At 39.7% G+C, this 11,215-nt stretch overlaps 1 long non-coding RNA gene across 1 annotated transcript; it reads right to left on the bottom strand.

Moving 5' to 3' along the window:
• Nucleotides 1-2,827: 2,827 nt before the first annotated feature.
• On the bottom strand, nt 2,828-10,265 carry LOC144314391 (uncharacterized). The gene is made up of 3 exons (XR_013380264.1): nt 9,817-10,265; nt 5,288-6,019; nt 2,828-4,350 (listed from the first exon to the last, which is right to left on the bottom strand). It is a non-coding gene; the product is annotated as an uncharacterized LOC144314391 (long non-coding RNA).
• Between the last annotated feature and the right edge of the window lie 950 nt (nt 10,266-11,215).

Genomic DNA, 11,215 nt, shown 5'->3' with positions numbered 1-11,215 from the left:
TCAGGTCTTAGGATCAAGCCCAGGATCAGGCTCCATGTTGGTTGTGGAGTCTGCTTGGGATTGTCTCTCTCCTTCTCCCTTTACTCCTCTCACTCATGCTCTCTCTCTCTCTTTTCAAAGATTTTATTTATTTATTCATGAGACACACAAAGAAAGGCAGAGACACAGGCAGAGGGAGAAGCAGACTCCCCATGGGGGAGGCCCCAATGCAGAACTCGATCCCAGGGCCCTGGGATCATGCCCTGAGCCAAAGGCAGATGCTCAACCATTGAACCACCCAGATGCCCCAATAAATAAAATATTTTTTAAAAAGAAATTATAATTTAAAAAATAAAATAAAATAGAGTATCCTAAAAAAAAAGAAATTATAATTACAAATACATTATGCTGCAATCTTAACTCTGTCCATTACTTGGCGTTTAGCATAACAGATGCTGCATGGGAATAGTCAACATATTTTCTGTGAATAGGTTCCCTGAAAAGTATAATGGCCAAGTGGCCAAATTAGAAGGTCAAACAAGACTAGAATATATGAAACCTTGGACAGAATAGATCATATTGAAAGAAAAAAAATCAGCCTTACACCAGTCAATTAAACAAAAGTCTAATTACTCTATTAGTCTATTAGCAAAAGTAGTTTTGCTTTTACTAATACAAAAAATAAGCTGGACTGGGATTCATATCTATTTAAGATGGGACCATGTGGGCTAGTTGTGCTCTTTCCCACCCCATAGAGAGGCATGAAAACATATGACTATCAACTGAGCAGACCCCAAAAAACCTCATTCTTCTCAATCCTCCCCATGCTGTAGTAGAAGAGTATGTTCAAAATTAATTAATACTATTTAAGCTGATCGACCAGCCACCACTGATGGTGCTTATTTGTTTGCTCTCCTTTGCTTATTCGCTACAAGATAACTTTGCCCCACATGTCATAAAAGAATTCTGTAATCAAATTTCATTTTTAATTGTCTGTAAAAACCTGAAATAAGAGACTCACTGGCATGTTTCAAAATTCTACAGAAAGCAGTGACAGTAAATGCAACAGTCATCTGAAATACAGAAAATAAAAAGAAATCATACTTCCTCTCACTCACTGATTTGTAAAAGAGGTAATGTATAAATTATAATTTTTGAATCAATGAGGAACTGCAATCATTTACCCATACTTTTAATTTGTGGCTATGTAGACAAGCCAGCTTTACTTAAAAGATTTTTAAAAGCATTCCCTTCATCTTAAAAGAAGTTTGGATGAGATGAATCTGTTAGTCCTCCCAGCTCCGGGATCCTATGTTTTATGACAGTAAATTCACTCAAACAGCTGTTGTTTTTTAAATAACTAATTAGCACTACCATAGCTGGCTACTAAAGTTAATTGGGGAAAAAAAACAGCAATGAATTATTTCAATGCATGTGATGATTTTTTATAATGTATTATCTATAAATTTTGATGCAGTTGTTTTATTATAAAAATAATGACAATATTCATTAAGTGTTAAGTGTTTTTATTTGCCAGACACTTGGGTGGTGGTCTCAATCTTGACATCAATCTTTATTTAGGTAGATGCTATAACTTCCCCCATTTTATATGCCAGAATACTAAGGCTCAAAGTGTTGAATGATGTTCCCAAGGTTACAAAGATAAGAAATGATGGAGCTGGGATTCGAATCCAGATTGATCTTATGCCAAAACTTTTGCTCTTATTCATTACACCATGTAGTCTCCAGACTCCAGGATAAGGTTTTTTATTGAGACGAACCAATTTGAATCTGTCCCTTTGATTGATCAGTTCACTGGCAGACCAACTGGTCTCTATAACAAGACTCCAATCGAGTAATAGGAGCCAATTTTTCCCATCATTGTGCGTTTTGAATATTTTAATATGTATTTCTATTTCCCTGTAGTTATAATATAATGCTCATGTAAAAGGAATCAAAGATCTATAATTATTTTCAAATCTCAAACACAATCCATACTTTTAAGAGGAGGCTTATAAATATGCGTCTGAGGCCTCCCACTCATTCCCCATACATTGCTTTATTACTCAACTGTTTGCATGGTTCCTTTGACAGAGTATGTCACTTTCATACCTAATAGCTAAATAGGATTGATATGATACCAAACAAATGCCTTTCTGTTCGGGAGAATTTATACTTGAGAAAACATGTTTCCCCTAGGAAGCTCCATTTATCCATCAGAATGAATCATGGGGATGGGTTACAAGGCAGCCCCCAAAGAGACAATTTGCTCTTCTGCTTTGATTGGTTGAACTTTTGGCTCTGAAAATATACCTACAAATGAAGCATGTAGATTATCTTCCCAAAGTCTTCTTCATTTTGTTCATTTCAGTGGCAGAAGAGTAAGGCAGTGTTTAGACCCAAAGTATTTTCCAAATGGAACATGCAAGTTGGATTTTAAACATTTACCAAGAAGGCATACTTTGAGTCCAGTCATATTATTTTAAACAGAAACACTGTTTGGCCAGAAATTACTTCGGGACAGAGCTGATTCCAACATTCACTGTGGCTACAAAAAGGATTCTATTTTGGCCAGCAAATACTTCCAAAAAAACATTTCTAGCCATCCATGGGAAAGGAGTGAGTGCCCCCTGGTGAAAATGTGGGAAACGTTTCCATATGTTATTTTTGGCTGGCAAGAAGGTGCAGATGTCTTCACAATAAAAATATACTTGCTATGAGTGCTCGTCTCCTTGAGAAGAGTTGGCACCATTTGGCGCGCTGGATCTACAGTGTGGCAAAGACGCGTAAAGGGGGGAGGAAAACCAAAACAATCACCAAGACACAGTTAAGAGGGCGAGCACTGATGTTATATAAGCAGGGATCATGGGTGACTCTTTGTTTTATTTTTTATACCTCTGTTGGATTGTCTCTTTCTGCGCCCTCCAAACCCATTCTCCACCCTTCTTCACCTTGCTTGATTGTAGGAGGTGGACTTTTAGGGACCATGTGAACACCTTTCCTTGCCCTCTGGCTTCTAATTGGATTCAATCAAGGGAAGGCACCAGCAGGGAATCTGAGGGTAGGAGGAGTAACATTGGAGTATTTATTTCCAGGACTTGCTCCTTTCCAGTACAGGTTGGAAGGTGATTATATCTCTCAATCTATAATCATAGATGTGTTGGACAGCTGTCTCCTCTACCTATAGCTCTCTAGGTCTAGTGAATTCTCCCATCCAAAGCCCCTTCAAAACTCCTTTCTGTTACCGGCCTAGGAGCTTCAACATTCTTTGTTGAGGTTCCTTAATCCTGCCCACACTTTTGTAAGAAGTTCATGCAGCAAACACACCCTCTGAGCCTCTGCAAGCGTGCCACCTCTCCCACATGTATTCTAACTCATGCAGTACTTTCAAAGATAAGCATCTATCCCTGTACAACTCCAAGTTGAGTAGTCCAAACTTCAATTCCACCAGCAGTGATCACTTGGACTGTAGTTCAAGCAGAGGAATGACAACATGGGACCCTGTGTTCAGGGTCTCACTTCACTGTCCTGTGCCCCTGGAAGGTAGTCAGCCCTCTGCCACCCTTGTAACTCAAGCCACTGGCTTCAATGGCACCTACATTCTGAACAGGAGAACGAAAGGCTCTGTTTCCATTCAGCCTTCACCTGTCTACTCAGGAGGGAAGGAGACCAAGTTGTTCCATCAGGAGGAATGTAAAAGATTAAGAAAACAGCAGACTGGTTCTGTGGGTCTAGAGTTGGCAGGACTGGGCTCTCCGCAGACTGCAAGAACAGAAGGGCAGCCTGCTGGGTCAGCTTCCAGGGCATCCCGCCCAGAGGTCTGCTCTTGGCAAGACAGTGCTGAAGTAGTGAGACCTTGCCAGTTACACCTGTCCTCCAAACATCCGGACTCCCCTCATGAATCTTTTATGAAACTGTCACCCAAGATTTCGCCTACATACTTTTTGAGGCCATGAATGGCTATGATGAGGGAGCAGCATGGATTTAGTCAACTCAACTCCCAGATCTGCTCCGATCTTAACCACGAGGTGAGCAGCAAATTCTACTTAAGTCTTCCAGGACTGATCTTCCTCGACTGTCAAATGGACATGATGATACTTATAACTTGATATACTTATCAGGTGGTCTTAAGGGTAAATGACATCATGTACATGAGGGCCACAATCCCATGCACAGAGTTGACACTCAATGACTGTGGTTTTATGTCTTTCCTTTAACTTTTGGAGGTATCGTAGGGTTCCACTGCTCCCCCGAAATTCAGTAATGAGATCAGCATGAAGAAAACTGCTGAGATCTCACACGGAGATTGAATTGTTCTGCATCAAGGAAGTTCCTCCTTGCTTCCTTTCACATCTGCTCAGGGTTGATACACTAGGGGTAATAAAATTAATGATAAGAGCTAATTATTGAAGACTCATTACACAACCAGCACTGTGCTAAGACTTCTTAAAATTTCATGTTTATCAAAGATATAAAGGCACACATTGGAAGAGCCAAGAGTTGTACAAGTTTATGCAAAACTCAACAACTCCCTATTTTTTGCCCCACTTGTCTTCCCCAGAGGCCACCATTTTCAACACTCTGAAGACATTATCTAGGGATTTACCTTCACATCTCTAAACAACATACTCAGGATCACATCTTTATTTTTCAGTTTTTGACATTACCTATTTCCCTTCTCCTCTGGATGATGACAGCTGAGCCTTTATTCACTCCCCCCCCCCCCATACCACACACTTCCCAGTACAACTTCCATTCCCCCAACTTCCCAATAGAACTATTTTGTAATTTTGCTAGATCAATATGCACTGTTGACATTACGACTATGCAAAGGCTGTTCACAGCTGAGTCATGAGCAAACTAATAATTATGTTTCTTTCCTGTACAAATTTTAGTTTCCCTACAGATAACTGTCTTGTTTCCTTATTTGTTTTTTTTTTCTGTGAACTTACCACTAATTCAACTCCAAACTCTCTGTCTTTTGTCTAAATCTCTTTTCAAAATATTTAGATGATTGATATTCTATCAATTTGCATTCTTGCAGGAATCTTTCGTGGCAGTCCTCTGATATGTTCCCACCAGAATTGGTTTCCCTCTAGGCCTGGTGCACAGCTATTATCCTGGGATCCCCCTTCCACATCCTCCTGTGCACTCCCTTTGCCTCTCTTGTGTGTTGGACTTCCACCTCTTTCCTGAATCCCATGTCTTCCTCCTTACTGGTTTATTCCCTCCTTTGCAGGGAGCACACCTTCCAGCAGCTTCCTGAGAAAGGAAATGTGGGAGATAAAATTGTTTAAACATTGCTTACCAAAAAACATCTGTATTCCACTCTCATACTTGGTTAGTAGATTGGCTATGTGTAAAATTCCAAGTAGGAACAAAGTTTCTTCAAATTCTAAAGGCATTTTTCCATTGTCTTCCAACATCCAGTATGACTGCTAAGAAGCTTGAAACCATTCTGATTCTTGATGTGTTCTCTCTCTCTCTCTCTCTTTCTCTGTCTCTCTCTCTCTCTTTCTCCCCTGGTGTTCTAAGACAGGCAGGTCTGGTGTAGGTCTATTTCCAAACCACTGTACTGATAACTCAGTGGCTCTTATCTGAGAATTCACTCTTGACTTCTAAGAAATGTTCTTCAATTAAACAAACCCTCAATGTTCTCTTCCTGGAACCCCATTGTTCATATATATTTCCTGGACTGGTTCTGTAAATTTTTTTTACTCTCTATCATCTTTTCACTCTACCTTCCAGGAGATTTTCTTGGATTTTCCTCAGCATCATCTTCAAGCTCTCCTATTGATTTTCTCTTTCTGCTCTCATTTTTAATTATCAAGGGTTCCATTTTGTTTTCTAAATGCTCCTTTTTTAAAGCATCCTGTTCTTCATTTATGTATACAGTAATAAAAGGATGCTTTTCTTGGTTTCTTTTCCCTACATGGTTTCCATTTTTTTAACCAGATGGTTTTGTTAGCGTTGTTGCTCACTTTTATTGCTATCTTTCAATGTTTAAGTTTTCTCTTGTGTCTGGTAGTCCAGTTTTCTGCTGTATTAAAGAGTGAGGGGAGAAAAAACAGATTAGCTCTCAGCAAGACTAAGGTGATCTGGCTGGACTGCTTCCTTGCAAAACATCCACAAACCATGTCCATTTCCTTCAAAAGACTCCTTTCATCTCCTAGAAAGGAAAAAGGCCTGAATGTCATTTATGGAAGCCGAGGTAAGAGAGCGTTGAGGGTCTTAGCAACCAGAATACATTCATTCACTTAAACCCTGTTTTTTTCAGTAGGGTAACCCCATCTTCAGGTATGACAGACCCACCAATCCAGAGACCTTCTGCTTTAACCTCTCCAAAAAATAAACTTCAGGTCTTTTATTGAAATGAAAGAGGGACAGTGTTCTGGCTGGATGCCACTGGGAAGGGGATTTGAGGCTTGAACAGTTCTTATACAGGCTTTCAATCAATCTTTCTGGATTCTGATCCTCTGCCTCACCCCATCTTATGTTCCTGATCTCAAGCCTTCGGGTCTATGGTTTGAATCAAGTTAATTTTTAGCTTTCCACATTACAAGGTTGTGATTCTGTTTTTTCAGGCATGCTAAGTCATGGTAAGTGACTTACTACATTCTATTTCTCCATTAATGGCTTCCAAACATTTCTTGCCACTGTCTCCCCTCACATTCATTCATTCAAAACAAAACACTTTTTATATTATTTTAGTGGTATTAAGAAGAAAATGAAAATAGGTAAGTAAAATGTATGAATTCCAAATACCATCTTTACTCAGATGTCCCATTAAGCACTTTGCATATATTATTCACTTACTCCTCACAACCCTGTTTTAAGTAAGACACAATCATCATCCCCACTTAAAAGATATGCAAACCAAAGCTCAGATTAATTTACCCAAAGACACGGAACTGATAGGAGACATAACTGGGACTTAAAATCAGGTCTGTGTGACTCCAGATGTGCAACACACAGAAATAATGTAGACTTGGGATGCCTGGGTGGCTCAGTCCATTAAGTGTCTGCCTTCAACTCAGGTCATGATCCTATGGTCCTGGAATTGATCCCTACATCGGGCTCCTTGCTCAGCTGGGAGTCTGCTTCTCCCTCTACCTCTACCTCTGCCCCTACATCCTGCTTGTGCTCTCTCTCTCTCTCTCAAATAAACGAATAAAATCTTTAAGGAGAAAAAAGAAAGGAGATAGAAAGAAAAAGAAGGAAAGAGAAAGAAAGAAAGAAAGAAAGAAAGAAAGAAAGAAAGAAAGAAAGAAAGAAAGAAAAAAGTAGACTTAAGGAAAAAAATATATGGTTGTGACTCTTGACCTGAAAATCTAGTTTCCTCTGGTCAGCACATTATATGAGGACTTGACTGGATTGATTTAAAATGCATTGTACAAGTATTTATAGTATGATGTCTTGGACTTAGTTAAACAACTATTTGAAAGTTTGGATTATAATTGGCATCTTATTAGATTGTAATATTATGGCTAACATTCTACATAAAATGCTACAGAGGAAAGAAGACTGAAATTTGAGCTCTTTCAGTGAGCATTTTGATCAAAGGCAATAATTTCATCAGAAGTACTTCAGCTAGTAAAATAAGGCAGATCTAATATTCAAACTTTTTATAATTTGGGTATGTAAAATTAAATTTTCTCTAACAGTCCCTGACATCTTTGTTTTTCCTCAAGTGTTTGAGAAACTGAGAGAAGACTCTCTTTCAAAAAAAAAAAAAAAAAAAAAAAGACTCTCTTTCTTCTAAGATGAAGGATCTACTTTGCGTAACAGCCTGGCCTCTCTCTGCCCCTCTGTCATCAGCCCCAGAGGACGGAGAGGTGGGAAAAGAAGAGGTAGTTAATCCCTAGTTCCCACTCTTCCTATCTCCTTTGTGTATGCTGGCCACCTACTGGAAACATCTTTCTTCATTGCTCTAGCGGCTAGGACTGCCTGTGACTAAAGTGTACATGTGTGAATCAGTCAGGGTTCCACCAGACAGATATTTATTGCAAGGAATTGGCTTATGCAGTTGTGGGAGCTAACTAGAAGAGTCCAGCATTCATAGGGCAGGCTGGTCACCCTGGGAACTCTCAGGCAGGAGCTGATGCTGCAGTCCACAGGCTTCATAGCTTCTTCTTCAGGGAAACTTCAGTTCTGTTCTTAAGTCCTTTCAATTGATCAGATCAGACCCACCCAGATTACCTAGGTTAAACTCCTTTTTATAAAGTCCACTGATTGTAAATGTTGATCACATCTGCAAAACACCTTCACAGCAACACCTAGATTAGTGTTTGACTGAATAACTGTGTACTACAGTCTACCTGGGCGGATACTAAAACTGACCATCACTGTGTTATAAACTCACTGTTCACACAGACGTAAGTCACGTTCTCAAATACCAGCTTTCCTTGGCATATAGTAGTCATTCAAGAAGTATTTATTTGAATAAATGGATGAGTGATGTTCTCCAACTGCTTATCCTTCTCAATGTGTTTGGAATTCAGGATGCAAGAAAAGACAGAGTCCATTGTAATTCCTCAAACTCAGCTTGGCTTTTCCCCACTTCCAAAGCTGAATCCAGTGAGTTCAAGGACAGATGGATGCCTAGAGAGGTGGTCAACAAGTAGAGAAGTATCCTATGTGACAAAGAAGCATCCCAAGTGGGGCTTCTTGCAGCACAAAGAAATGTGAGAATAAAAGAAGCTTCTACCCCATGAAGTCCTTGAACAAAGTCAGCAAGTTGCCCTTGGAGAAAGGAACCTGAGAGCAATCAAATGTTGTTCATGCTCCCAAATAGGTTGCAGAGTGCTCGCTTCGGCAGCACATATACCAAATAGGTTGCAGAAATAGCTCATGAAGATAAAAGCGGGAAATGCTGGGCTTCTAGAAGTGAAAGGCAACACAGCAGCCTGGATCAATGACTCAGGCTAGATGGGACCATCTCAGCAGAAGCCAATACTTGAGCTTTGAGGGTCCACGACTCAATATCCTTCTCTACAAGAGCTGTAACATGAGTAGGGGCCCAACAAACCAGACAGCTCCACGAGAAATGTTTAGGGAGAGGCAGAACCAACCCTGGATTGATGGAAATTCTGTGCCATCAGCCCCCACCACCACCAACAACCTTCCTTCTCAGAATAGAAGTTCAAGAAGCAGAAAAGTTTGATTATGAAAAAAAAAAAAACAACCTTACATTTCCCATGCATCAGAGTTGAGGACTAATATTCATGCCTGGCTACACACAAAGACTGGTGGTATGAACCACAAGTACTTTAGTCTGAAAGCCCTTTTCCTTCCTGCCTGCCTGCTTTCCGATTGATTGATTGATTGATTGATTGAAAGATAGAGACTTTGGAATGTTTCACAGATTACACCTACGCTGAAAGAGTGGCCCAAGGTATCTAGAATCTTCCCAGGGACTGAAGAGACAAAAATGCTTATTATTAGAAGGGGAAAAAAATTGTGAGTGGTTGTGTCTTTTAACACTACAGAGTGTTACAGAGAAACATGTGGGTCCTTTGCTTTAACCAGAAGAGGATGGAAGGTTTCAGGGAGGTTTTTAAATTTTTAGCTGCATCCAAAATACATTTTGAAAATGAAGTTTAAATTTGCATATGAGAGTAGCCGACAATTTAGATGTTCTTTCACATTGACTCGATTAGAAAAGAAGCTTTATAAAATAAAATGTGCTCCTACAACACCAAGTATTGGCAAAGAGGTAAAGAAAACTCAACTCCCATGCAAGCTGGTGGGAATAGAAATTGGGCAACTTAAAAAAAGTTTTTGAAGACATCTACCAACCTATGACTCAGCAACAAGAGAAATGTATAACATAGTCACCAGATGTTGTGATCAATTTTGGAGCATGGCCACAATATTCAGCAGCTTCTCCTAAAGGTGGTGTCTATGTCCCAACCTCTTGAATTCGGAATGGCCATGCAGTAGACATGACGGTATGCCAGTTCCATAGCTCCAAACTCAAAACGTCATGCAGCTGTTCCTTTCACCCTCTTGGGACATCACTCTGAGATTGTCACTTGAAAAAGCTGGCCCAGCCTGCTCAAGGTGGAGAATCATATGAAGGAGATGCAAGATGCCTCAGCTGGTAGCCAACAACAGCTGCCACATGAGAGGGAAGCTGTCTTGAACCTTCTAGTGCAACTGAATACAGTAGCAGGGTGAGCCCAGAACGAACCTGCAGAGGAACTGCCAAGCCAACCCACAAAATCATATGAAATAACACATCATTGTTGGTTTGTTGTTGTGGCTTTGTACATAGCAACACATAGTAACTAGAATGGTAATAGCAGCCTGTTCTAGAATGTTTATATCATCCCTCTTCATAATAGTCCAAAACTGGAAAGTACTCAAATGGCCATCACCAATGAATAGGTAAATAATTTACAGTAGACTTACACAATAGAATATTATTCAGTAATGACAATGAACAATCTACAAGGACACATAAGAATTTGGATGCATCTCCTAGAGTTGAATGAAAAAGGACAGAAACAAAGGGAACATACACTGATGCTTTTCTATAAAGTACAAAAATAGGTCCAAGTATTCAATGCTGTTAGAAACCAGAATAGTGGCTTCTTTTGGGTGACCAGAAGGAAACACAAATGGAAGTTTAGGGTGCAAGAAATGTTCAGTTTTTCAATGTGGGTAGCAGAGGCATGGGCATGTTCAATCTATAAAAGCTCAACAAACTGTATGGTCAAAGGGCATACACCTCCAGTTATAAGATGAATAAGGTTTGAGATCTAATACTCAGTATGATGACTATGGTTAATAATACTGTATTACATACTTGAAAGTTGCTTAGAAAATAAATCTTAAATGTGTTTTTTTTTAAAAGATTTTATTTATTTATTCATGGGAAACAGAAAGAGAGAGAGAGGCAGAGACACAGGGAGAGGGAGAAGCGGGCTCCATTCAGGGAGCCTGACATGGGACTTGATCTGGGGTCTCCAGGGTCACGCCCTGGGCTGAAGGCAGAGCTAAACTGCTAAGCCACCCGGGCTGCCCTGAAAATAAATCTTAAATGTTATTACAACAGAAAATAAATGTGTAATTATATGAGGTAAAAGACCTGTTAACTAACCTTATAATGGCAATCAATTTGTAATATCCATGTGTATCAAAGGATCACCCTCACCTTAGATTTACACATTATAAATAATAGTGAAAGGGAATATAAGGGAAGGGGGAAGAAATGTGTGGGAAATATCAGAAA

This window comes from Canis aureus, chromosome 5, assembly GCF_053574225.1.
Source record: "Canis aureus isolate CA01 chromosome 5, VMU_Caureus_v.1.0, whole genome shotgun sequence".
NCBI lineage: Eukaryota > Metazoa > Chordata > Mammalia > Carnivora > Canidae > Canis > Canis aureus.
The sequence above is the reverse complement of the archived record's forward strand: the minus strand, read 5'-3'. Positions and strand labels throughout refer to the sequence as shown.